The sequence below is a fragment of the Dermacentor variabilis genome, chromosome 10, assembly GCF_050947875.1.
Source record: "Dermacentor variabilis isolate Ectoservices chromosome 10, ASM5094787v1, whole genome shotgun sequence".
NCBI lineage: Eukaryota > Metazoa > Arthropoda > Arachnida > Ixodida > Ixodidae > Dermacentor > Dermacentor variabilis.
In genome coordinates, this window is record NC_134577.1 from 113972534 (window position 1) to 113996936 (window position 24403).

Sequence of the window (24403 nt, forward strand, 5' to 3'; positions counted from 1 at the left end):
TATTGTTGGTGTTACACTTCGGCGTTGGCTCTACCAGCAGGCTCCAGTTGAACGTAAGTTACAGTAAATGCAACCGCCCACACGTTGTGCAAATGACAAAAAAACAAGACGTCACAGAAGCACGCAATAAAAAAGCAAAAAGAACGGTGCCATCAGCACTCGGTGTTCCCAGGTGGTCTCCCTCCCAAGTACTGACCGAGCCCAATGCTGCTTAGCTTCGGGGATCGGACGAGAACCGGCGTATTCAGCATGGTATGGCCGATGGCGAGAATGTGCTGTTTACGACTGCACCTGTATCGTGCTGCTATGTTGTGCAGTCGCCGAATGTATTGCTACAGCATACAGCAAGTACGCGGCAGTCTTACCGTGAACAATACACGCACGCGTCGTGTATGTTGATCACTCCGTTTGTGGTTGTTCGCTGCATGCGTGCGTGCTAGTGCTCACAAAAACAAGAGGGCGAGCGCCACATTTTGCGCGCGTTGCAGCCCACAAGGTGCCACTTTATTGATGCGTTGTCATTGAGCTGTATGCGGGTGTGATAAGTAAGCGGTTAGATGCTTGTGCGACTAAATTTTGCATCATTACGTATACCGCTTACCACCGTCATCATTCCGCGTACAATGTCGTGTAGTGGCCTGAATATTGTTGGTGTTACACTTCGGCGTTGGCTCTACCAACACGCTCCCGTTGAACGTAAGTTACACTAAATGCAACCACCCACACGTTGTGCAAATGAAAAAAACAAGACGTCACAGAAGCACGCAATAAGAAAGGAAAAAGAACGGCGCCATCAGCACTCGGTGTTCCCAGGTGGTCTCCCTCCCAAGTACTGACCGAGCCCAATGCTGCTTAGCTTCGGGGATCGGACAAGAACCGGCGTATTCAGCATGGTATGGCCGATGGCGAGAATGTGCTGTTTACGACTGCACCTGTATCGTGCTGCTATGTTGTGCAGTCGCCGAATGTATTGCGACGGCATACAGCAAGTACGCGGCAGTCTTACCGTGAACAATACACGCACGCGTCGTGTATGTTGATCACTCCGTTTGTGGTTGTTCGCTGCATGCGTGCGTGCTAGTGCTCACAAAAACAAGAGGGCGAGCGCCACATTTTGCGCGCGTTGCAGCCCACAAGGTGCCACTTTATTGATGCGTTGTCATTGAGCTGTATGCGTGTGTGATAAGTAAGCGGTGAGAAGCTTGTGCGACTAAATTTTGCATCATTACGTATACCGCTTACCACCGTCATCATTCCGCGTACAATATCGTGTAGTGGCCTGAATATTGTTGGTGTTACACTTCGGCGTTGGCTCTATCAGCAGGCTCCAGTTGAGCGTAAGTTATAGTAAATGCAACCACCCACACGTTGTGCAAATGAAAAAAAACAAGACGTCACAGAAGCACACAATAAAAAACAAAAAGAACGGTGCCATCAGCACTCGGTGTTCCCAGGTGGTCTCCCTCCCAAGTACTGACCGAGCCCAATGCTGCTTAGCTTCGGGGATCGGACGAGAACCGGCGTATTCAGCATGGTATGGCCGATGAAGAGAATGTGCTGTTTACGACTGCACATGTGTCGTGCTGCTATGTTGTGCTGTCGCCGAATGTATTGCTACAGCATACAGCACGTACGCGGCAGTCTTTCCGTGAACAATACACGCTGGCGTCGTGTACGTTGATCACTCCGTTTGTGGTTGTTCGCTCCATGCGTGCGTGCTAGTGCTCACAAAAACAAGAGGGCGAGCGCCACATTTTGCGCGCGTTGCAGCAAACAAGGTGCCACTTTATTGATGCGTTGTCATTGAGCTGTATGCGGGTGTGATAAGTAAGCGGTTAGAAGCTTGTGCGACTAAATTTTGCATGATTACGTATACCGCTTACCACCGTCATCATTCCGCGTACAATATCGTGTAGTGGCCTGAATATTGTTGGTGTTACACTTCGGCGTTGGCTCTACCAGCACGCTCCCGTTGAACGCAAGTTACACTAAATGCAACCACCCACACGTTGTGCAAATGAAAAAAACAAGACGTCACAGAAGGACGCAATAAAAAAGCAAAAAGAACGGTGCCATCAGCACTCGGTGTTCCCAGGTGGTCTCCCTCCCAAGTACTGATCGAGCCCAATGCTGCTTAGCTTCGGGGATCGGACGAGAACCGGCGTATTAAGCATGGTATAGCCGATGGCGAGAATGTGCTGTTTACGACTGCACCTGTATCGTGCTGCTATGTTGTGCAGTCGCCGAAAGTATTGCTACAGCATACAGCACGTACGCGGCAGTCTTTCCGTGAACAATACACGCATCGCGTCTTGTACGTTGATCACTCCGTTTGTGGTTGTGCGCTGCATGCGTGCGTGCTAGTGCTCACAAGAACAAGAGGGCGAGCGCCACATTTTGCGCGCGTTGCAGCCCACAAGGTGCCACTTTATTGATGCGTTGTCATTGAGCTGTATGCGGGTGTGATAAGTAAGCGGTTAGAAGCTTGTGCGACTAAATTTTGCATCATTACGTATACCGCTTACCACCGTCATCATTCCGCATACAATACCGTGTAGTGGCCTGAATATTGTTGGTATTACACTTCGGCTTTGGCTCTACCAGCAGGCTCCAGTTGAACGTAAGTTACAGTAAATGCAACCACCCACACGTTGTGCAAATGAAAAAAAAACAAGACGTCACAGAAGCACGCAATAAAAAAGCAAAAAAGAACGGTGCCATCAGCACTAGGTGTTCCCAGGTGGTCTTCCTCCCAAGTACTGACCGAGCCCAATGCTGCTTAGCTTCGGGGATCGGACGAGAACCGGCGTATTCAGCATGGTATGGCCGATGGCGAGAATGTGCTGTTTACGACTGCACCTGTATCGTGCTGCTATGTTGTGCAGTCGCCGAATGTATTGCTACAGCAAACAGCAAGTACGCGGCAGTCTTACCGTGAACAATACACGCACGCGTCGTGTACGTTGATCACTCCGTTTGTGGTTGTTCGCTGCATGCGTGCGTGCTAGTGCTCACAAAAACAAGAGGGCGAGCGCCACATTTTGCGCGCGTTGCAGCCCACAAGGTGCCACTTTATTGATGCGTTGTCATTGAGCTGTATGCGGGTGTGATAAGTAAGCGGTTAGAAGCTTGTGCGACTAAATTTTGCATCATTACGTATACCGCTTACCACCGTCATCATTCCGCGTACAATATCGTGTAGTGGCCTGAATATTGTTGGTGTTACACTTCGGCGTTGGCTCTACCAGCAGGCTCCAGTTGTACGTAAGTTACAGTAAATGCAACCACCCACACGTTGTGCAAATGAAAAAAAAAACAAGACGTCACAGAAGCACGCAATAAAAAAGCAAAAAGAACGGTGCCATCAGCACTCGGTGTTCCCAGGTGGTGTCCCTCCTAAGTACTGACCGAGCCCAATGCTGCTTAGCTTCGGGGATCGGACGAGAACCGGCGTATTAAGCATGGTATGGCCGATGGCGAGAATGTGCTGTTTACGACTGCACATGTGTCGTGCTGCTATGTTGTGCAGTCGCCGAATGTATTGCTACAGCATACAGCACGTACGCGGCAGTCTTTCCGTGAACAATACACGCAGGCGTCGTGTACGTTGATCACTCCGTTTGTGGTTGTTCGCTCCATGCGTGCGTGCTAGTGCTCACAAAAACAAGAGGGCGAGCGCCACATTTTGCGCGCGTTGCAGCAAACAAGGTGCCACTTTATTGATGCGTTGTCATTGAGCTGTATGCGGGTGTGATAAGTAAGCGGTTAGAAGCTTGTGCGACTAAATTTTGCATGATTACGTATACCGCTTACCACCGTCATCATTCCGCGTACAATATCGTGTAGTGGCCTGAATATTGTTGGTTTTACACTTCGGCGTTGGCTCTACCAGCAGGCTCCAGTTGAACGTAAGTTACAGTAAATGCAACCACCCACACGTTGTGCAAATGAAAAAAAAACAAGACGTCACAGAAGCACGCAATAAAAAAGCAAAAAGCACGGTGCCATCAGCACTCGGTGTTCCCAGGTGGTCTCCCTCCCAAGTACTGACCGAGCCCAATGCTGCTTAGCTTCGGGGATCGGACAAGAACCGGCGTATTCAGCATGGTATGGCCGATGGCGAGAATGTGCTGTTTACGACTGCACCTGTATCGTGCTGCTATGTTGTGCAGTCGCCGAATGTATTGCTACAGCATACAGCATGTACGCGGCAGTCTTACCGTGAACAATACATGCACGCGTCGTGTATGTTGATCACTCCGTTTGTGGTTGTTCGCTGCATGCGTGCGTGGTAGTGCTCACAAAAACAAGAGGGCGAGCGCCACATTTTGCGCGCGTTGCAGCAAACAAGGTGCCACTTTATTGATGCGTTGTCATTGAGCTGTATGCGTGTGTGATAAGTAAGCGGTGAGAAGCTTGTGCGACTAAATTTTGCATCATTACGTATACCGCTTACCACCGTCATCATTCCGCGTACAATATCGTGTAGTGGCCTGAATATTGTTGGTGTTACACTTCGGCGTTGGCTCTATCAGCAGGCTCCAGTTGAGCGTAAGTTACAGTAAATGCAACCACCCACACGTTGTGCAAATGAAAAAAAAAACAAGACGTCACAGAAGCACACAATAAAAAAGCAAAAAGAACGGTGCCATCAGCACTCGGTGTTCCCAGGTGGTCTCCCTCCCAAGTACTGACCGAGCCCAATGCTGCTTAGCTTCGGGGATCGGACGAGAACCGGCGTATTCAGCATGGTATGGCCGATGAAGAGAATGTGCTGTTTACGACTGCACATGTGTCGTGCTGCTATGTTGTGCTGTCGCCGAATGTATTGCTACAGCATACAGCACGTACGCGGCAGTCTTTCCGTGAACAATACACGCAGGCGTCGTGTACGTTGATCACTCCGTTTGTGGTTGTTCGCTCCATGCGTGCGTGCTAGTGCTCACAAAAACAAGAGGGCGAGCGCCACATTTTGCGCGCGTTGCAGCAAACAAGGTGCCACTTTATTGATGCGTTGTCATTGAGCTGTATGCGGGTGTGATAAGTAAGCGGTTAGAAGCTTGTGCGACTAAATTTTGCATGATTACGTATACCGCTTACCACCGTCATCATTCCGCGTACAATATCGTGTAGTGGCCTGAATATTGTTGGTGTTACACTTCGGCGTTGGCTCTACCAGCACGCTCCCGTTGAACGCAAGTTACACTAAATGCAACCACCCACACGTTGTGCAAATGAAAAAAACAAGACGTCACAGAAGGACGCAATAAAAAAGCAAAAAGAACGGTGCCATCAGCACTCGGTGTTCCCAGGTGGTCTCCCTCCCAAGTACTGATCGAGCCCAATGCTGCTTAGCTTCGGGGATCGGACGAGAACCGGCGTATTCAGCATGGTATGGCCGATGGCGAGAATGTGCTGTTTACGACTGCACCTGTATCGTGCTGCTATGTTGTGCAGTCGCCGAATGTATTGCTACAGCATACAGCACGTACGCGGCAGTCTTTCCGTGAACAATACACGCAGGCGTCGTGTACGTTGATCACTCCGTTTGTGGTTGTTCGCTCCATGCGTGCGTGCTAGTGCTCACAAAAACAAGAGGGCGGGCGCCACATTTTGCGCGCGTTGCAGCAAACAAGGTGCCACTTTATTGATGCGTTGTCATTGAGCTGTATGCGGGTGTGATAAGTAAGCGGTTAGAAGCTTGTGCGACTAAATTTTGCATGATTACGTATACCGCTTACCACCGTCATCATTCCGCGTACAATATCGTGTAGTGGCCTGAATATTGTTGGTGTTACACTTCGGCGTTGGCTCTACCAGCACGCTCCCGTTGAACGCAAGTTACACTAAATGCAACCACCCACACGTTGTGCAAATGAAAAAAACAAGACGTCACAGAAGGACGCAATAAAAAAGCAAAAAGAACGGTGCCATCAGCACTCGGTGTTCCCAGGTGGTCTCCCTCCCAAGTACTGATCGAGCAAATGCTGCTTAGCTTCGGGGATCGGACGAGAACCGGCGTATTCAGCATGGTATGGCCGATGGCGAGAATGTGCTGTTTACGACTGCACCTGTATCGTGCTGCTATGTTGTGCAGTCGCCGAAAGTATTGCTACAGCATACAGCACGTACGCGGCAGTCTTTCCGTGAACAATACACGCATCGCGTCTGTACGTTGATCACTCCGTTTGTGGTTGTGCGCTGCATGCGTGCGTGCTAGTGCTCACAAAAACAAGAGGGCGAGCGCCACATTTTGCGCGCGTTGCAGCCCACAAGGTGCCACTTTATTGATGCGTTGTCATTGAGCTGTATGCGTGTGTGATAAGTAAGCGGTGAGAAGCTTGTGCGACTAAATTTTGCATCATTACGTATACCGCTTACCACCGTCATCATTCCGCGTACAATATCGTGTAGTGGCCTGAATATTGTTGGTGTTACACTTCGGCGTTGGCTCTATCAGCAGGCTCCAGTTGAGCGTAAGTTACAGTAAATGCAACCACCCACACGTTGTGCAAATGAAAAAAAAAACAAGACGTCACAGAAGCACACAATAAAAAAGCAAAAAGAACGGTGCCATCAGCACTCGGTGTTCCCAGGTGGTCTCCCTCCCAAGTACTGACCGAGCCCAATGCTGCTTAGCTTCGGGGATCGGACGAGAACCGGCGTATTCAGCATGGTATGGCCGATGAAGAGAATGTGCTGTTTACGACTGCACATGTGTCGTGCTGCTATGTTGTGCTGTCGCCGAATGTATTGCTACCGCATACAGCACGTACGCGGCAGTCTTTCCGTGAACAATACACGCAGGCGTCGTGTACGTTGATCACTCCGTTTGTGGTTGTTCGCTCCATGCGTGCGTGCTAGTGCTCACAAAAACAAGAGGGCGAGCGCCACATTTTGCGCGCGTTGCAGCAAACAAGGTGCCACTTTATTGATGCGTTGTCATTGAGCTGTATGCGGGTGTGATAAGTAAGCGGTTAGAAGCTTGTGCGACTAAATTTTGCATGATTACGTATACCGCTTACCACCGTCATCATTCCGCGTACAATATCGTGTAGTGGCCTGAATATTGTTGGTGTTACACTTCGGCGTTGGCTCTACCAGCACGCTCCCGTTGAACGCAAGTTACACTAAATGCAACCACCCACACGTTGTGCAAATGAAAAAAACAAGACGTCACAGAAGGACGCAATAAAAAAGCAAAAAGAACGGTGCCATCAGCACTCGGTGTTCCCAGGTGGTCTCCCTCCCAAGTACTGATCGAGCCCAATGCTGCTTAGCTTCGGGGATCGGACGAGAACCGGCGTATTCAGCATGGTATGGCCGATGGCGAGAATGTGCTGTTTACGACTGCACCTGTATCGTGCTGCTATGTTGTGCAGTCGCCGAATGTATTGCTACAGCATACAGCACGTACGCGGCAGTCTTTCCGTGAACAATACACGCCGGCGTCGTGTACGTTGATCACTCCGTTTGTGGTTGTTCGCTCCATGCGTGCGTGCTAGTGCTCACAAAAACAAGAGGGCGGGCGCCACATTTTGCGCGCGTTGCAGCAAACAAGGTGCCACTTTATTGATGCGTTGTCATTGAGCTGTATGCGGGTGTGATAAGTAAGCGGTTAGAAGCTTGTGCGACTAAATTTTGCATGATTACGTATACCGCTTACCACCGTCATCATTCCGCGTACAATATCGTGTAGTGGCCTGAATATTGTTGGTGTTACACTTCGGCGTTGGCTCTACCAGCACGCTCCCGTTGAACGCAAGTTACACTAAATGCAACCACCCACACGTTGTGCAAATGAAAAAAACAAGACGTCACAGAAGGACGCAATAAAAAAGCAAAAAGAACGGTGCCATCAGCACTCGGTGTTCCCAGGTGGTCTCCCTCCCAAGTACTGATCGAGCCCAATGCTGCTTAGCTTCGGGGATCGGACGAGAACCGGCGTATTCAGCATGGTATGGCCGATGGCGAGAATGTGCTGTTTACGACTGCACCTGTATCGTGCTGCTATGTTGTGCAGTCGCCGAAAGTATTGCTACAGCATACAGCACGTACGCGGCAGTCTTTCCGTGAACAATACACGCATCGCGTCTTGTACGTTGATCACTCCGTTTGTGGTTGTGCGCTGCATGCGTGCGTGCTAGTGCTCACAAAAACAAGAGGGCGAGCGCCACATTTTGCGCGCGTTGCAGCCCACAAGGTGCCACTTTATTGATGCGTTGTCATTGAGCTGTATGCGGGTGTGATAAGTAAGCGGTTAGAAGCTTGTGCGACTAAATTTTGCATCATTACGTATACCGCTTACCACCGTCATCATTCCGCGTACAATACCGTGTAGTGGCCTGAATATTGTTGGTATTACACTTCGGCTTTGGCTCTACCAGCAGGCTCCAGTTGAACGTAAGTTACAGTAAATGCAACCACCCACACGTTGTGCAAATGAAAAAAAAAACAAGACGTCACAGAAGCACGCAATAAAAAAGCAAAAAAGAACGGTGCCATCAGCACTAGGTGTTCCCAGGTGGTCTCCCTCCCAAGTACTGACCGAGCCCAATGCTGCTTAGCTTCGGGGATCGGACGAGAACCGGCGTATTCAGCATGGTATGGCCGATGGCGAGAATGTGCTGTTTACGACTGCACCTGTATCGTGCTGCTATGTTGTGCAGTCGCCGAAAGTATTGCTACAGCATACAGCACGTACGCGGCAGTCTTTCCGTGAACAATACACGCATCGCGTCTTGTACGTTGATCACTCCGTTTGTGGTTGTGCGCTGCATGCGTGCGTGCTAGTGCTCACAAAAACAAGAGGGCGAGCGCCACATTTTGCGCGCGTTGCAGCCCACAAGGTGCCACTTTATTGATGCGTTGTCATTGAGCTGTATGCGGGTGTGATAAGTAAGCGGTTAGAAGCTTGTGCGACTAAATTTTGCATCATTACGTATACCGCTTACCACCGTCATCATTCCGCGTACAATACCGTGTAGTGGCCTGAATATTGTTGGTATTACACTTCGGCTTTGGCTCTACCAGCAGGCTCCAGTTGAACGTAAGTTACAGTAAATGCAACCACCCACACGTTGTGCAAATGAAAAAAAAAACAAGACGTCACAGAAGCACGCAATAAAAAAGCAAAAAAGAACGGTGCCATCAGCACTAGGTGTTCCCAGGTGGTCTCCCTCCCAAGTACTGACCGAGCCCAATGCTGCTTAGCTTCGGGGATCGGACGAGAACCGGCGTATTCAGCATGGTATGGCCGATGGCGAGAATGTGCTGTTTACGACTGCACCTGTATCGTGCTGCTATGTTGTGCAGTCGCCGAATGTATTGCTACAGCAAACAGCGAGTACGCGGCAGTCTTACCGTGAACAATACACGCACGCGTCGTGTACGTTGATCACTCCGTTTGTGGTTGTTCGCTGCATGCGTGCGTGCTAGTGCTCACAAAAACAAGAGGGCGAGCGCCACATTTTGCGCGCGTTGCAGCCCACAAGGTGCCACTTTATTGATGCGTTGTCATTGAGCTGTATGCGGGTGTGATAAGTAAGCGGTTAGAAGCTTGTGCGACTAAATTTTGCATCATTACGTATACCGCTTACCACCGTCATCATTCCGCGTACAATATCGTGTAGTGGCCTGAATATTGTTGGTGTTACACTTCGGCGTTGGCTCTACCAGCAGGCTCCAGTTGAACGTAAGTTACAGTAAATGCAACCACCCACACGTTGTGCAAATGAAAAAAAAAACAAGACGTCACAGAAGCACGCAATAAAAAAGCAAAAAGAACGGTGCCATCAGCACTCGGTGTTCCCAGGTGGTCTCCCTCCTAAGTACTGACCGAGCCCAATGCTGCTTAGCTTCGGGGATCGGACGAGAACCGGCGTATTAAGCATGGTATGGCCGATGGCGAGAATGTGCTGTTTACGACTGCACATGTGTCGTGCTGCTATGTTGTGCAGTCGCCGAATGTATTGCTACAGCATACAGCACGTACGCGGCAGTCTTTCCGTGAACAATACACGCAGGCGTCGTGTACGTTGATCACTCCGTTTGTGGTTGTTCGCTCCATGCGTGCGTGCTAGTGCTCACAAAAACAAGAGGACGAGCGCCACATTTTGCGCGCGTTGCAGCCCACAAGGTGCCACTTTATTGATGCGTTGTCATTGAGCTGTATGCGGGTGTGATAAGTAAGCGGTTAGAAGCTTGTGCGACTAAATTTTGCATCATTACGTATACCGCTTACCACCGTCATCATTCCGCGTACAATATCGTGTAGTGGCCTGAATATTGTTGGTGTTACACTTCGGCGTTGGCTCTACCAGCAGGCTCCAGTTGAACGTAAGTTACAGTAAATGCAACCACCCACACGTTGTGCAAATGAAAAAAACAAAAACAAGACGTCACAGAAGCACGCAATAAAAAAGCAAAAAGAACGGTGCCATCAGCACTCGGTGTTCCCAGGTGGTCTCCCTCCCAAGTACTGACCGAGCCCAATGCTGCTTAGCTTCGGGGATCGGACGAGAACCGGCGTATTCAGCATGGTATGGCCGATGAAGAGAATGTGCTGTTTACGACTGCACATGTGTCGTGCTGCTATGTTGTGCTGTCGCCGAATGTATTGCTACAGCATACAGCACGTACGCGGCAGTCTTTCCGTGAACAATACACGCAGGCGTCGTGTACGTTGATCACTCCGTTTGTTGTTGTTCGCTCCATGCGTGCGTGCTAGTGCTCACAAAAACAAGAGGGCGAGCGCCACATTTTGCGCGCGTTGCAGCAAACAAGGTGCCACTTTATTGATGCGTTGTCATTGAGCTGTATGCGGGTGTGATAAGTAAGCGGTTAGAAGCTTGTGCGACTAAATTTTGCATGATTACGTATACCGCTTACCACCGTCATCATTCCGCGTACAATATCGTGTAGTGGCCTGAATATTGTTGGTGTTACACTTCGGCGTTGGCTCTACCAGCACGCTCCCGTTGAACGCAAGTTACACTAAATGCAACCACCCACACGTTGTGCAAATGAAAAAAACAAGACGTCACAGAAGGACGCAATAAAAAAGCAAAAAGAACGGTGCCATCAGCACTCGGTGTTCCCAGGTGGTCTCCCTCCCAAGTACTGATCGAGCCCAATGCTGCTTAGCTTCGGGGATCGGACGAGAACCGGCGTATTCAGCATGGTATGGCCGATGGCGAGAATGTGCTGTTTACGACTGCACCTGTATCGTGCTGCTATGTTGTGCAGTCGCCGAAAGTATTGCTACAGCATACAGCACGTACGCGGCAGTCTTTCCGTGAACAATACACGCATCGCGTCTTGTACGTTGATCACTCCGTTTGTGGTTGTGCGCTGCATGCGTGCGTGCTAGTGCTCACAAAAACAAGAGGGCGAGCGCCACATTTTGCGCGCGTTGCAGCCCACAAGGTGCCACTTTATTGATGCGTTGTCATTGAGCTGTATGCGGGTGTGATAAGTAAGCGGTTAGAAGCTTGTGCGACTAAATTTTGCATCATTACGTATACCGCTTACCACCGTCATCATTCCGCGTACAATACCGTGTAGTGGCCTGAATATTGTTGGTGTTACACTTCGGCTTTGGCTCTACCAGCAGGCTCCAGTTGAACGTAAGTTACAGTAAATGCAACCACCCACACGTTGTGCAAATGAAAAAAAAACAAGACGTCACAGAAGCACGCAATAAAAAAGCAAAAAAGAACGGTGCCATCAGCACTAGGTGTTCCCAGGTGGTCTCCCTCCCAAGTACTGACCGAGCCCAATGCTGCTTAGCTTCGGGGATCGGACGAGAACCGGCGTATTCAGCATGGTATGGCCGATGGCGAGAATGTGCTGTTTACGACTGCACCTGTATCGTGCTGCTATGTTGTGCAGTCGCCGAATGTATTGCTACAGCAAACAGCAAGTACGCGGCAGTCTTACCGTGAACAATACACGCACGCGTCGTGTACGTTGATCACTCCGTTTGTGGTTGTTCGCTGCATGCGTGCGTGCTAGTGCTCACAAAAACAAGAGGGCGAGCGCCACATTTTGCGCGCGTTGCAGCCCACAAGGTGCCACTTTATTGATGCGTTGTCATTGAGCTGTATGCGGGTGTGATAAGTAAGCGGTTAGAAGCTTGTGCGACTAAATTTTGCATCATTACGTATACCGCTTACCACCGTCATCATTCCGCGTACAATATCGTGTAGTGGCCTGAATATTGTTGGTGTTACACTTCGGCGTTGGCTCTACCAGCAGGCTCCAGTTGAACGTAAGTTACAGTAAATGCAACCACCCACACGTTGTGCAAATGAAAAAAAAAACAAGACGTCACAGAAGCACGCTATAAAAAAGCAAAAAGAACGGTGCCATCAGCACTCGGTGTTCCCAGGTGGTCTCCCTCCTAAGTACTGACCGAGCCCAATGCTGCTTAGCTTCGGGGATCGGACGAGAACCGGCGTATTAAGCATGGTATGGCCGATGGCGAGAATGTGCTGTTTACGACTGCACATGTGTCGTGCTGCTATGTTGTGCAGTCGCCGAATGTATTGCTACAGCATACAGCACGTACGCGGCAGTCTTTCCGTGAACAATACACGCAGGCGTCGTGTACGTTGATCACTCCGTTTGTGGTTGTTCGCTCCATGCGTGCGTGCTAGTGCTCACAAAAACAAGAGGGCGAGCGCCACATTTTGCGCGCGTTGCAGCCCACAAGGTGCCACTTTATTGATGCGTTGTCATTGAGCTGTATGCGGGTGTGATAAGTAAGCGGTTAGAAGCTTGTGCGACTAAATTTTGCATCATTACGTATACCGCTTACCACCGTCATCATTCCGCGTACAATATCGTGTAGTGGCCTGAATATTGTTGGTGTTACACTTCGGCGTTGGCTCTACCAGCAGGCTCCAGTTGAACGTAAGTTACAGTAAATGCAACCACCCACACGTTGTGCAAATGAAAAAAACAAAAACAAGACGTCACAGAAGCACGCAATAAAAAAGCAAAAAGAACGGTGCCATCAGCACTCGGTGTTCCCAGGTGGTCTCCCTCCTAAGTACTGACCGAGCCCAATGCTGCTTAGCTTCGGGGATCGGACGAGAACCGGCGTATTCAGCATGGTATGGCCGATGAAGAGAATGTGCTGTTTACGACTGCACATGTGTCGTGCTGCTATGTTGTGCTGTCGCCGAATGTATTGCTACAGCATACAGCACGTACGCGGCAGTCTTTCCGTGAACAATACACGCAGGCGTCGTGTACGTTGATCACTCCGTTTGTGGTTGTTCGCTCCATGCGTGCTTGCTAGTGCTCACAAAAACAAGAGGGCGAGCGCCACATTTTGCGCGCGTTGCAGCAAACAAGGTGCCACTTTATTGATGCGTTGTCATTGAGCTGTATGCGGGTGTGATAAGTAAGCGGTTAGAAGCTTGTGCGACTAAATTTTGCATGATTACGTATACCGCTTACCACCGTCATCATTCCGCGTACAATATCGTGTAGTGGCCTGAATATTGTTGGTGTTACACTTCGGCGTTGGCTCTACCAGCACGCTCCCGTTGAACGCAAGTTACACTAAATGCAACCACCCACACGTTGTGCAAATGAAAAAAACAAGACGTCACAGAAGCACGCAATAAAAAAGCAAAAAAGAACGGTGCCATCAGCACTAGGTGTTCCCAGGTGGTCTCCCTCCCAAGTACTGACCGAGCCCAATGCTGCTTAGCTTCGGGGATCGGACGAGAACCGGCGTATTCAGCATGGTATGGCCGATGGCGAGAATGTGCTGTTTACGACTGCACCTGTATCGTGCTGCTATGTTGTGCAGTCGCCGAATGTATTGCTACAGCAAACAGCAAGTACGCGGCAGTCTTACCGTGAACAATACACGCACGCGTCGTGTACGTTGATCACTCCGTTTGTGGTTGTTCGCTGCATGCGTGCGTGCTAGTGCTCACAAAAACAAGAGGGCGAGCGCCACATTTTGCGCGCGTTGCAGCCCACAAGGTGCCACTTTATTGATGCGTTGTCATTGAGCTGTATGCGGGTGTGATAAGTAAGCGGTTAGAAGCTTGTGCGACTAAATTTTGCATCATTACGTATACCGCTTACCACCGTCATCATTCCGCGTACAATATCGTGTAGTGGCCTGAATATTGTTGGTGTTACACTTCGGCGTTGGCTCTACCAGCAGGCTCCAGTTGAACGTAAGTTACAGTAAATGCAACCACCCACACGTTGTTCAAATGAAAAAAAAACAAGACGTCACAGAAGCACGCAATAAAAAAGCAAAAAGAACGGTGCCATCAGCACTCGGTGTTCCCAGGTGGTCTCCCTCCTAAGTACTGACCGAGCCCAATGCTGCTTAGCTTCGGGGATCGGACGAGAACCGGCGTATTCAGCATGGTATGGCCGATGGCGAGAATGTGCTGTTTACGACTGCACATGTGTCGTGCTGCTATGTTGTGCAGTCGCCGAATGTATTGCTACAGCATACAGCACGTACGCGGCAGTCTTTCCGTGAACAATACACGCAGGCGTCGTGTACGTTGATCACTCCGTTTGTGGTTGTTCGCTCCATGCGTGCGTGCTAGTGCTCACAAAAACAAGAGGGCGAGCGCCACATTTTGCGCGCGTTGCAGCCCACAAGGTGCCACTTTATTGATGCGTTGTCATTGAGCTGTATGCGGGTGTGATAAGTAAGCGGTTAGAAGCTTGTGCGACTAAATTTTGCATCATTACGTATACCGCTTACCACCGTCATCATTCCGCATACAATACCGTGTAGTGGCCTGAATATTGTTGGTGTTACACTTCGGCGTTGGCTCTATCAGCAGGCTCCAGTTGAACGTAAGTTACAGTAAATGCAACCACCCACACGTTGTGCAAATGAAAAAAACAAGACGTCAGAGAAGCACGCAATAAAAAAGCAAAAAGAACGGTGCCATCAGCACTCGGTGTTCCCAGGTGGTCTCCCTCCCAAGTACTGACCGAGCCCAATGCTGCTTAGCTTCGGGGATCGGACGAGAACCGGCGTATTCAGCATGGTATGGCCGATGAAGAGAATGTGCTGTTTACGACTGCACATGTGTCGTGCTGCTATGTTGTGCTGTCGCCGAATGTATTGCTACAGCATACAGCACGTACGCGGCAGTCTTTCCGTGAACAATACACGCAGGCGTCGTGTACGTTGATCACTCCGTTTGTGGTTGTTCGCTCCATGCGTGCGTGCTAGTGCTCACAAAAACAAGAGGGCGAGCGCCACATTTTGCGCGCGTTGCAGCAAACAAGGTGCCACTTTATTGATGCGTTGTCATTGAGCTGTAAGCGGGTGTGATAAGTAAGCGGTTAGAAGCTTGTGCGACTAAATTTTGCATGATTACGTATACCGCTTACCACCGTCATCATTCCGCGTACAATATCGTGTAGTGGCCTGAATATTGTTGGTGTTACACTTCGGCGTTGGCTCTACCAGCACGCTCCCGTTGAACGCAAGTTACACTAAATGCAACCACCCACACGTTGTGCAAATGAAAAAAACAAGACGTCACAGAAGGACGCAATAAAAAAGCAAAAAGAACGGTGCCATCAGCACTCGGTGTTCCCAGGTGGTGTCCCTCCCAAGTACTGATCGAGCCCAATGCTGCTTAGCTTCGGGGATCGGACGAGAACCGGCGTATTCAGCATGGTATGGCCGATGGCGAGAATGTGCTGTTTACGACTGCACATGTGTCGTGCTGCTATGTTGTGCAGTCGCCGAAAGTATTGCTACAGCATACAGCATGTACGCGGCAGTCTTTCCGTGAACAATACACGCATCGCGTCTTGTACGTTGATCACTCCGTTTGTGGTTGTGCGCTGCATGCGTGCGTGCTAGTGCTCACAAAAACAAGAGGGCGAGCGCCACATTTTGCGCGCGTTGCAGCCCACAAGGTGCCACTTTATTGATGCGTTGTCATTGAGCTGTATGCGGGTGTGATAAGTAAGCGGTTAGAAGCTTGTGCGACTAAATTTTGCATCATTACGTATACCGCTTACCACCGTCATCATTCCGCGTACAATATCGTGTAGTGGCCTGAATATTGTTGGTGTTACACTTCGGCGTTGGCTCTACCAGCAGGCTCCAGTTGAACGTAAGTTACAGTAAATGCAACCACCCACACGTTGTGCAAATGAAAAAAAAACAAGACGTCACAGAAGCACGCTATAAAATAGCAAAAAGAACGGTGCCATCAGCACTCGGTGTTCCCAGGTGGTCTCCCTCCTAAGTACTGACCGAGCCCAATGCTGCTTAGCTTCGGGGATCGGACGAGAACCGGCGTATTAAGCATGGTATGGCCGATGGCGAGAATGTGCTGTTTACGACTGCACATGTGTCGTGCTGCTATGTTGTGCAGTCGCCGAATGTATTGCTACAGCATACAGCACGTACGCGGCAGTCTTTCCGTGAACAATACACGCAGGCGTCGTGTACGTTGATCACTCCGTTTGTGGTTGTTCGCTCCATGCGTGCGTGCTAGTGCTCACAAAAACAAGAGGGCGAGCGCCACATTTTGCGCGCGTTGCAGCCCACAAGGTGCCACTTTATTGATGCGTTGTCATTGAGCTGTATGCGGGTGTGATAAGTAAGCGGTTAGAAGCTTGTGCGACTAAATTTTGCATCATTACGTATACCGCTTACCACCGTCATCATTCCGCGTACAATATCGTGTAGTGGCCTGAATATTGTTGGTGTTACACTTCGGCGTTGGCTCTACCAGCAGGCTCCAGTTGAACGTAAGTTACAGTAAATGCAACCACCCACACGTTGTGCAAATGAAAAAAACAAAAACAAGACGTCACAGAAGCACGCAATAAAAAAGCAAAAAGAACGGTGCCATCAGCACTCGGTGTTCCCAGGTGGTCTCCCTCCCAAGTACTGACCGAGCCCAATGCTGCTTAGCTTCGGGGATCGGACGAGAACCGGCGTATTCAGCATGGTATGGCCGATGGCGAGAATGTGCTGTTTACGACTGCACCTGTATCGTGCTGCTATGTTGTGCAGTCGCCGAATGTATTGCTACAGCAAACAGCAAGTACGCGGCAGTCTTACCGTGAACAATACACGCACGCGTCGTGTACGTTGATCACTCCGTTTGTGGTTGTTCGCTGCATGCGTGCGTGCTAGTGCTCACAAAAACAAGAGGGCGAGCGCCACATTTTGCGCGCGTTGCAGCCCACAAGGTGCCACTTTATTGATGCGTTGTCATTGAGCTGTATGCGGGTGTGATAAGTAAGCGGTTAGAAGCTTGTGCGACTAAATTTTGCATCATTACGTATACCGCTTACCACCGTCATCATTCCGCGTACAATATCGTGTAGTGGCCTGAATATTGTTGGTGTTACACTTCGGCGTTGGCTCTACCAGCAGGCTCCAGTTGAACGTAAGTTACAGTAAATGCAACCACCCACACGTTGTTCAAATGAAAAAAAAAACAAGACGTCACAGAAGCACGCAATAAAAAAGCAAAAAGAACGGTGCCATCAGCACTCGGTGTTCCCAGGTGGTCTCCCTCCTAAGTACTGACCGAGCCCAATGCTGCTTAGCTTCGGGGATCGGACGAGAACCGGCGTATTCAGCATGGTATGGCCGATGGCGAGAATGTGCTGTTTACGACTGCACATGTGTCGTGCTGCTATGTTGTGCAGTCGCCGAATGTATTGCTACAGCATACAGCACGTACGCGGCAGTCTTTCCGTGAACAATACACGCAGGCGTCGTGTACGTTGATCACTCCGTTTGTGGTTGTTCGCTCCATGCGTGCGTGCTAGTGCTCACAAAAACAAGAGGGCGAGCGCCACATTTTGCGCGCGTTGCAGCCCACAAGGTGCCACTTTATTGATGCGTTGTCATTGAGCTGTATGCGGGTGTGATAAGTAAGCGGTTAGAAGCTTGTGCGACTAAATTTTGCATCATTACGTATACCGCTTACCACCGTCATCATTCCGCATACAATACCGTGTAGTGGCCTGAATATTGTTGGTGTTACACTTCGGCGTTGGCTCTATCAGCAGGCTCCAGTTGAACGTAAGTTACAGTAAATGCAACCACCCACACGTTGTGCAAATGAAAAAAACAAGACGTCAGAGAAGCACGCAATAAGAAAGCAAAAAGAACGGTGCCATCAGCACTCGGTGTTCCCAGGTGGTCTCCCTCCCAAGTACTGACCGAGCCCAATGCTGCTTAGCTTCGGGGATCGGACGAGAACCGGCGTATTCAGCATGGTATGGCCGATGAAGAGAATGTGCTGTTTACGACTGCACATGTGTCGTGCTGCTATGTTGTGCTGTCGCCGAATGTATTGCTACAGCATACAGCACGTACGCGGCAGTCTTTCCGTGAACAATACACGCAGGCGTCGTGTACGTTGATCACTCCGTTTGTGGTTGTTCGCTCCATGCGTGCGTGCTAGTGCTCACAAAAACAAGAGGGCGAGCGCCACATTTTGCGCGCGTTGCAGCAAACAAGGTGCCACTTTATTGATGCGTTGTCATTGAGCTGTAAGCGGGTGTGATAAGTAAGCGGTTAGAAGCTTCTGCGACTAAATTTTGCATGATTACGTATACCGCTTACCACCGTCATCATTCCGCGTACAATATCGTGTAGTGGCCTGAATATTGTTGGTGTTAGACTTCGGCGTTGGCTCTACCAGCACGCTCCCGTTGAACGCAAGTTACACTAAATGCAACCACCCACACGTTGTGCAAATGAAAAAAACAAGACGTCACAGAAGGACGCAATAAAAAAGCAAAAAGAACGGTGCCATCAGCACTCGGTGTTCCCAGGTGGTGTCCCTCCCAAGTACTGATCGAGCCCAATGCTGCTTAGCTTCGGGGATCGGACGAGAACCGGCGTATTCAGCATGGTATGGCCGATGGCGAGAATGTGCTGTTTACGACTGCACATGTGTCGTGCTGCTATGTTGTGCAGTCGCCGAAAGTATTGCTACAGCATACAGCATGTACGCGGCAGTCTTTCCGTGAACAATACACGCATCGCGTCTTGTACGTTGATCACTCCGTTTGTGGTTGTGCGCTGCATGCGTGCGTGCTAGTGCTCACAAAAACAAGAGGGCGAGCGCCACATTTTGCGCGCGTTGCAGCCCACAAGGTGCCACTTTATTGATGCGTTGTCATTGAGCTGTATGCGGGTGTGATAAGTAAGCGGTTAGAAGCTTGTGCGACTAAATTTTGCATCATTACGTATACCGCTTACCACCGTCATCATTCCGCGTACAATATCGTGTAGTGGCCTGAATATTGTTGGTGTTACACTTCGGCGTTGGCTCTACCAGCAGGCTCCAGTTGAACGTAAGTTACAGTAAATGCAACCACCCACACGTTGTGCAAATGAAAAAAAAAACAAGACGTCACAGAAGCACGCAATAAAAAAGCAAAAAGAACGGTGCCATCAGCACTCGGTGTTCCCAGGTGGTCTCCCTCCTAAGTACTGACCGAGCCCAATGCTGCTTAGCTTCGGGGATCGGACGAGAACCGGCGTATTCAGCATGGTATGGCCGATGGCGAGAATGTGCTGTTTACGACTGCACATGTGTCGTGCTGCTATGTTGTGCAGTCGCCGAATGTATTGCTACAGCATACAGCACGTACGCGGCAGTCTTTCCGTGAACAATACTCGCAGGCGTCGTGTACGTTGATCACTCCGTTTGTGGTTGTTCGCTCCATGCGTGCGTGCTAGTGCTCACAAAAACAAGAGGGCGAGCGCCACATTTTGCGCGCGTTGCAGCCCACAAGGTGCCACTTTATTGATGCGTTGTCATTGAGCTGTATGCGGGTGTGATAAGTAAGCGGTTAGAAGCTTGTGCGACTAAATTTTGCATCATTACGTATACCGCTTACCACCGTCATCATTCCGCGTACAATATCGTGTAGTGGCCTGAATATTGTTGGTGTTACACTTCGGCGTTGGCTCTACCAGCAGGCTCCAGTTGAACGTAAGTTACAGTAAATGCAACCACCCACACGTTGTTCAAATGAAAAAAAAACAAGACGTCACAGAAGCACGCAATAAAAAAGCAAAAAGAACGGTGCCATCAGCACTCGGTGTTCCCAGGTGGTCTCCCTCCTAAGTACTGACCGAGCCCAATGCTGCTTAGCTTCGGGGATCGGACGAGAACCGGCGTATTCAGCATGGTATGGCCGATGGCGAGAATGTGCTGTTTACGACTGCACATGTGTCGTGCTGCTATGTTGTGCAGTCGCCGAATGTATTGCTACAGCATACAGCACGTACGCGGCAGTCTTTCCGTGAACAATACACGCAGGCGTCGTGTACGTTGATCACTCCGTTTGTGGTTGTTCGCTCCATGCGTGCGTGCTAGTGCTCACAAAAACAAGAGGGCGAGCGCCACATTTTGCGCGCGTTGCAGCCCACAAGGTGCCACTTTATTGATGCGTTGTCATTGAGCTGTATGCGGGTGTGATAAGTAAGCGGTTAGAAGCTTGTGCGACTAAATTTTGCATCATTACGTATACCGCTTACCACCGTCATCATTCCGCATACAATACCGTGTAGTGGCCTGAATATTGTTGGTGTTACACTTCGGCGTTGGCTCTATCAGCAGGCTCCAGTTGAACGTAAGTTACAGTAAATGCAACCACCCACACGTTGTGCAAATGAAAAAAACAAGACGTCAGAGAAGCACGCAATAAAAAAGCAAAAAGAACGGTGCCATCAGCACTCGGTGTTCCCAGGTGGTCTCCCTCCCAAGTACTGACCGAGCCCAATGCTGCTTAGCTTCGGGGATCGGACGAGAACCGGCGTATTCAGCATGGTATGGCCGATGAAGAGAATGTGCTGTTTACGACTGCACATGTGTCGTGCTGCTATGTTGTGCTGTCGCCGAATGTATTGCTACAGCATACAGCACGTACGCGGCAGTCTTTCCGTGAACAATACACGCAGGCGTCGTGTACGTTGATCACTCCGTTTGTGGTTGTTCGCTCCATGCGTGCGTGCTAGTGCTCACAAAAACAAGAGGGCGAGCGCCACATTTTGCGCGCGTTGCAGCAAACAAGGTGCCACTTTATTGATGCGTTGTCATTGAGCTGTAAGCGGGTGTGATAAGTAAGCGGTTAGAAGCTTGTGCGACTAAATTTTGCATGATTACGTATACCGCTTACCACCGTCATCATTCCGCGTACAATATCGTGTAGTGGCCTGAATATTGTTGGTGTTACACTTCGGCGTTGGCTCTACCAGCACGCTCCCGTTGAACGCAAGTTACACTAAATGCAACCACCCACACGTTGTGCAAATGAAAAAAACAAGACGTCACAGAAGGACGCAATAAAAAAGCAAAAAGAACGGTGCCATCAGCACTCGGTGTTCCCAGGTGGTGTCCCTCCCAAGTACTGATCGAGCCCAATGCTGCTTAGCTTCGGGGATCGGACGAGAACCGGCGTATTCAGCATGGTATGGCCGATGGCGAGAATGTGCTGTTTACGACTGCACATGTGTCGTGCTGCTATGTTGTGCAGTCGCCGAAAGTATTGCTACAGCATACAGCATGTACGCGGCAGTCTTTCCGTGAACAATACACGCATCGCGTCTTGTACGTTGATCACTCCGTTTGTGGTTGTGCGCTGCATGCGTGCGTGCTAGTGCTCACAAAAACAAGAGGGCGAGCGCCACATTTTGCGCGCGTTGCAGCCCACAAGGTGCCACTTTATTGATGCGTTGTCATTGAGCTGTATGCGGGTGTGATAAGTAAGCGGTTAGAAGCTTGTGCGACTAAATTTTGCATCATTACGTATACCGCTTACCACCGTCATCATTCCGCGTACAATATCGTGTAGTGGCCTGAATATTGTTGGTGTTACACTTCGGCGTTGGCTCTACCAGCAGGCTCCAGTTGAACGTAAGTTACAGTAAATGCAACCACCCACACGTTGTGCAAATGAAAAAAAAAAACAAGACGTCACAGAAGCACGCAATAAAAAAGCAAAAAGAACGGTGCCATCAGCACTCGGTGTTCCCAGGTGGTCTCCCTCCTAAGTACTCACCGAGCCCAATGCTGCTTAGCTTCGGGGATCGGACGAGAACCGGCGTATTCAGCATGGTATGGCCGATGGCGAGAATGTGCTGTTTACGACTGCACATGTGTCGTGCTGCTATGTTGTGCAGTCGCCGAATGTATTGCTACAGCATACAGCACGTACGCGGCAGTCTTTCCGTGAACAATACTCGCAGGCGTCGTGTACGTTGATCACTCCGTTTGTGGTTGTTCGCTCCATGCGTGCGTGCTAGTGCTCACAAAAACAAGAGGGCGAGCGCCACATTTTGCGCGCGTTGCAGCCCACAAGGTGCCACTTTATTGATGCGTTGTCATTGAGCTGTATGCGGGTGTGATAAGTAAGCGGTTAGAAGCTTGTGCGACTAAATTTTGCATCATTACGTATACCGCTTACCACCGTCATCATTCCGCGTACAATATCGTGTAGTGGCCTGAATATTGTTGGTGTTACACTTCGGCGTTGGCTCTACCAGCAGGCTCCAGTTGAACGTAAGTTACAGTAAATGCAACCACCCACACGTTGTGCAAATGAAAAAAACAAAAACAAGACGTCACAGAAGCACGCAATAAAAAAGCAAAAAGAACGGTGCCATCAGCACTCGGTGTTCCCAGGTGGTCTCCCTCCCAAGTACTGACCGAGCCCAATGCTGCTTAGCTTCGGGGAACGGACGAGAAGCGGCGTATTCAGCATGGTATGGCCGATGGCGAGAATGTGCTGTTTACGACTGCACATGTGTCGTTCTGCTATGTTGTGCAGTCGCCGAATGTATTGCTACAGCATACAGCACGTACGCGGCAGTCTTTCCGTGAACAATACACGCAGGCGTCGTGTACGTTGATCACTCCGTTTGTGGTTGTTCGCTCCACGCCTGCGTGCTAGTGCTCACAAAAACAAGAGGGCGAGCGCCACATTTTGCGCCCGTTGCAGCAAACAAGGTGCCACTTTATTGATGCGTTGTCATTGAGCTGTATGCGGGTGTGATAAGTAAGCGGTTAGAAGCTTGTGCGCCTAAATTTTGCATGATTACGTATACCGCTTACCACCGTCATCATTCCGCGTACAATATCGTGTAGTGGCCTGAATATTGTTGGTGTTACACTTCGGCGTTGGCTCTACCAGCACGATCCCGTTGAACGTAAGTTACACTAAATTCAACCACCCACACGTTGTGCAAATGAAAAAAACAAGACGTCACAGAAGCACGCAATAAAAATGAAAAAGAACGGTGCCATAAGCAGTCGGTGTTCCCAGGTGGTCTCCCTCCCAAGTACTGATCGAGCCCAATGCTGCTTAGCTTCGGGGATCGGACGAGAACCGGCGTATTCAGCATCGTATGGCCGATGGCGAGAATGTGCTGTTTACGACTGCACCTGTATCGTGCTGCTATGTTGTGCAGTCGCCGAAAGTATTGCTACAGCATACAGCACGTACGCGGCAGTCTTTCCGTGAACAATACACGCACGCGTCTTGTACGTTGATCACTCCGTTTGTGGTTGTTCGCTGCATGCGTGCGTGCTAGTGCTCACAAAAAGAAGAGGGCGAGCGCCACATTTTGCGCGCGTTGCAGCCCACAAGGTGCCACTTTATTGATGCGTTGTCATTGAGCTGTATGCGGGTGTGATAAGTAAGCGGTTAGAAGCTTGTGCGACTAAATTTTGCATCATTACGTATACCGCTTACCACCGTCATCATTCCGCGTACAATATCGTCTAGTGGCCTGAATATTGTTGGTGTTACACTTCGGCGTTGGCTCTACCAGCACGCTCCCGTTGAACGTAAGTTACACTATATGCAACCACTCACACGTTGTGCAAATGAAAAAAAAACAAGACGTCACAGAAGCACGGAATAAAAAAGCAAAAGAACCGTGCCATCAGCACTCGGTGTTCCCAGGTGGTCTCCCTCCCAAGTACTGACCGAGCCCAATGCTGCTTAGCTTCGGGGATTGGACGAGAACCGGCGTATTCAGCATGGTATGGCCGATGGCGAGAATGTGCTGTTTACGACTGCACCTGTATCGTGCTGCTATGTTGTGCAGTCGCCGAATGTATTGCTACAGCATACAGCACGTACGCGGAAGTCTTTCCGTGAACAATACACGCACGCGTCGTGTACGTTGATCACTACGTTTGTGGTTGTTCGCTGCATGCGTGCGTGCTAGTGCTCACAAAAACAAGAGGGAGAGCGGCACATTTTGCGCGCGTTGCAGCCCACAAGGTGCCACTTTATTGATGCGTTGTCATTGAGCTGTATGCGGGTGTGATAAGTAAGCGGTTAGAAGCTTGTGCGACTAAATTTTGCATCATTACGTATACCCCTTACCACCGTC

The 24403-nt window shown here is 49.9% G+C and overlaps 22 non-coding genes and 16 pseudogenes across 22 annotated transcripts; all 38 read right to left on the reverse strand.

Annotated features, from left to right (window-relative positions):
• Positions 1–147: 147 nt before the first annotated feature.
• LOC142561744 (5S ribosomal RNA) lies at positions 148–266 on the reverse strand. The gene has a single exon (XR_012823828.1). It is a non-coding gene; the product is annotated as a 5S ribosomal RNA (ribosomal RNA).
• A 522-nt stretch (positions 267–788) lies between these two features.
• On the reverse strand, positions 789–907 carry LOC142561482 (5S ribosomal RNA; annotated as a pseudogene).
• A 522-nt stretch (positions 908–1429) lies between these two features.
• LOC142561376 (5S ribosomal RNA) lies at positions 1430–1548 on the reverse strand (annotated as a pseudogene).
• Positions 1549–2070: 522 nt separating this feature from the next.
• Positions 2071–2189, reverse strand: LOC142561471 (5S ribosomal RNA; annotated as a pseudogene).
• A 526-nt stretch (positions 2190–2715) lies between these two features.
• Positions 2716–2834, reverse strand: LOC142562964 (5S ribosomal RNA). Its single transcript, XR_012824273.1, has one exon. It is a non-coding gene; the product is annotated as a 5S ribosomal RNA (ribosomal RNA).
• A 525-nt stretch (positions 2835–3359) lies between these two features.
• Positions 3360–3478, reverse strand: LOC142561624 (5S ribosomal RNA; annotated as a pseudogene).
• A 524-nt stretch (positions 3479–4002) lies between these two features.
• On the reverse strand, positions 4003–4121 carry LOC142561365 (5S ribosomal RNA; annotated as a pseudogene).
• A 525-nt stretch (positions 4122–4646) lies between these two features.
• On the reverse strand, positions 4647–4765 carry LOC142561377 (5S ribosomal RNA; annotated as a pseudogene).
• A 522-nt stretch (positions 4766–5287) lies between these two features.
• On the reverse strand, positions 5288–5406 carry LOC142562844 (5S ribosomal RNA). The gene has a single exon (XR_012824156.1). It is a non-coding gene; the product is annotated as a 5S ribosomal RNA (ribosomal RNA).
• A 522-nt stretch (positions 5407–5928) lies between these two features.
• LOC142562463 (5S ribosomal RNA) lies at positions 5929–6046 on the reverse strand (annotated as a pseudogene).
• Positions 6047–6571: 525 nt separating this feature from the next.
• LOC142561378 (5S ribosomal RNA) lies at positions 6572–6690 on the reverse strand (annotated as a pseudogene).
• A 522-nt stretch (positions 6691–7212) lies between these two features.
• Positions 7213–7331, reverse strand: LOC142562845 (5S ribosomal RNA). The gene has a single exon (XR_012824157.1). It is a non-coding gene; the product is annotated as a 5S ribosomal RNA (ribosomal RNA).
• A 522-nt stretch (positions 7332–7853) lies between these two features.
• On the reverse strand, positions 7854–7972 carry LOC142562846 (5S ribosomal RNA). Its single transcript, XR_012824158.1, has one exon. It is a non-coding gene; the product is annotated as a 5S ribosomal RNA (ribosomal RNA).
• A 527-nt stretch (positions 7973–8499) lies between these two features.
• On the reverse strand, positions 8500–8618 carry LOC142562807 (5S ribosomal RNA). Its single transcript, XR_012824118.1, has one exon. It is a non-coding gene; the product is annotated as a 5S ribosomal RNA (ribosomal RNA).
• A 527-nt stretch (positions 8619–9145) lies between these two features.
• On the reverse strand, positions 9146–9264 carry LOC142562819 (5S ribosomal RNA). Its single transcript, XR_012824130.1, has one exon. It is a non-coding gene; the product is annotated as a 5S ribosomal RNA (ribosomal RNA).
• Positions 9265–9789: 525 nt separating this feature from the next.
• On the reverse strand, positions 9790–9908 carry LOC142561209 (5S ribosomal RNA). Its single transcript, XR_012823734.1, has one exon. It is a non-coding gene; the product is annotated as a 5S ribosomal RNA (ribosomal RNA).
• A 528-nt stretch (positions 9909–10436) lies between these two features.
• On the reverse strand, positions 10437–10555 carry LOC142561379 (5S ribosomal RNA; annotated as a pseudogene).
• Positions 10556–11077: 522 nt separating this feature from the next.
• LOC142562847 (5S ribosomal RNA) lies at positions 11078–11196 on the reverse strand. The gene has a single exon (XR_012824159.1). It is a non-coding gene; the product is annotated as a 5S ribosomal RNA (ribosomal RNA).
• A 526-nt stretch (positions 11197–11722) lies between these two features.
• Positions 11723–11841, reverse strand: LOC142562830 (5S ribosomal RNA). Its single transcript, XR_012824141.1, has one exon. It is a non-coding gene; the product is annotated as a 5S ribosomal RNA (ribosomal RNA).
• Positions 11842–12366: 525 nt separating this feature from the next.
• LOC142561210 (5S ribosomal RNA) lies at positions 12367–12485 on the reverse strand. The gene has a single exon (XR_012823735.1). It is a non-coding gene; the product is annotated as a 5S ribosomal RNA (ribosomal RNA).
• Positions 12486–13013: 528 nt separating this feature from the next.
• Positions 13014–13132, reverse strand: LOC142561527 (5S ribosomal RNA; annotated as a pseudogene).
• A 523-nt stretch (positions 13133–13655) lies between these two features.
• LOC142562841 (5S ribosomal RNA) lies at positions 13656–13774 on the reverse strand. The gene has a single exon (XR_012824152.1). It is a non-coding gene; the product is annotated as a 5S ribosomal RNA (ribosomal RNA).
• A 524-nt stretch (positions 13775–14298) lies between these two features.
• On the reverse strand, positions 14299–14417 carry LOC142562865 (5S ribosomal RNA). Its single transcript, XR_012824177.1, has one exon. It is a non-coding gene; the product is annotated as a 5S ribosomal RNA (ribosomal RNA).
• Positions 14418–14939: 522 nt separating this feature from the next.
• LOC142561381 (5S ribosomal RNA) lies at positions 14940–15058 on the reverse strand (annotated as a pseudogene).
• A 522-nt stretch (positions 15059–15580) lies between these two features.
• On the reverse strand, positions 15581–15699 carry LOC142561243 (5S ribosomal RNA). The gene has a single exon (XR_012823766.1). It is a non-coding gene; the product is annotated as a 5S ribosomal RNA (ribosomal RNA).
• Positions 15700–16224: 525 nt separating this feature from the next.
• LOC142561212 (5S ribosomal RNA) lies at positions 16225–16343 on the reverse strand. The gene has a single exon (XR_012823737.1). It is a non-coding gene; the product is annotated as a 5S ribosomal RNA (ribosomal RNA).
• A 528-nt stretch (positions 16344–16871) lies between these two features.
• LOC142561756 (5S ribosomal RNA) lies at positions 16872–16990 on the reverse strand. The gene has a single exon (XR_012823829.1). It is a non-coding gene; the product is annotated as a 5S ribosomal RNA (ribosomal RNA).
• Positions 16991–17515: 525 nt separating this feature from the next.
• Positions 17516–17634, reverse strand: LOC142562866 (5S ribosomal RNA). Its single transcript, XR_012824178.1, has one exon. It is a non-coding gene; the product is annotated as a 5S ribosomal RNA (ribosomal RNA).
• Positions 17635–18156: 522 nt separating this feature from the next.
• Positions 18157–18275, reverse strand: LOC142561382 (5S ribosomal RNA; annotated as a pseudogene).
• Positions 18276–18797: 522 nt separating this feature from the next.
• Positions 18798–18916, reverse strand: LOC142561244 (5S ribosomal RNA). Its single transcript, XR_012823767.1, has one exon. It is a non-coding gene; the product is annotated as a 5S ribosomal RNA (ribosomal RNA).
• Positions 18917–19442: 526 nt separating this feature from the next.
• LOC142562867 (5S ribosomal RNA) lies at positions 19443–19561 on the reverse strand. The gene has a single exon (XR_012824179.1). It is a non-coding gene; the product is annotated as a 5S ribosomal RNA (ribosomal RNA).
• A 524-nt stretch (positions 19562–20085) lies between these two features.
• Positions 20086–20204, reverse strand: LOC142562868 (5S ribosomal RNA). Its single transcript, XR_012824180.1, has one exon. It is a non-coding gene; the product is annotated as a 5S ribosomal RNA (ribosomal RNA).
• A 522-nt stretch (positions 20205–20726) lies between these two features.
• Positions 20727–20845, reverse strand: LOC142561383 (5S ribosomal RNA; annotated as a pseudogene).
• A 522-nt stretch (positions 20846–21367) lies between these two features.
• On the reverse strand, positions 21368–21486 carry LOC142561245 (5S ribosomal RNA). The gene has a single exon (XR_012823768.1). It is a non-coding gene; the product is annotated as a 5S ribosomal RNA (ribosomal RNA).
• Positions 21487–22013: 527 nt separating this feature from the next.
• LOC142562925 (5S ribosomal RNA) lies at positions 22014–22132 on the reverse strand. Its single transcript, XR_012824235.1, has one exon. It is a non-coding gene; the product is annotated as a 5S ribosomal RNA (ribosomal RNA).
• A 528-nt stretch (positions 22133–22660) lies between these two features.
• Positions 22661–22779, reverse strand: LOC142562250 (5S ribosomal RNA; annotated as a pseudogene).
• Positions 22780–23300: 521 nt separating this feature from the next.
• On the reverse strand, positions 23301–23419 carry LOC142562539 (5S ribosomal RNA; annotated as a pseudogene).
• A 523-nt stretch (positions 23420–23942) lies between these two features.
• Positions 23943–24061, reverse strand: LOC142561512 (5S ribosomal RNA; annotated as a pseudogene).
• Between the last annotated feature and the right edge of the window lie 342 nt (positions 24062–24403).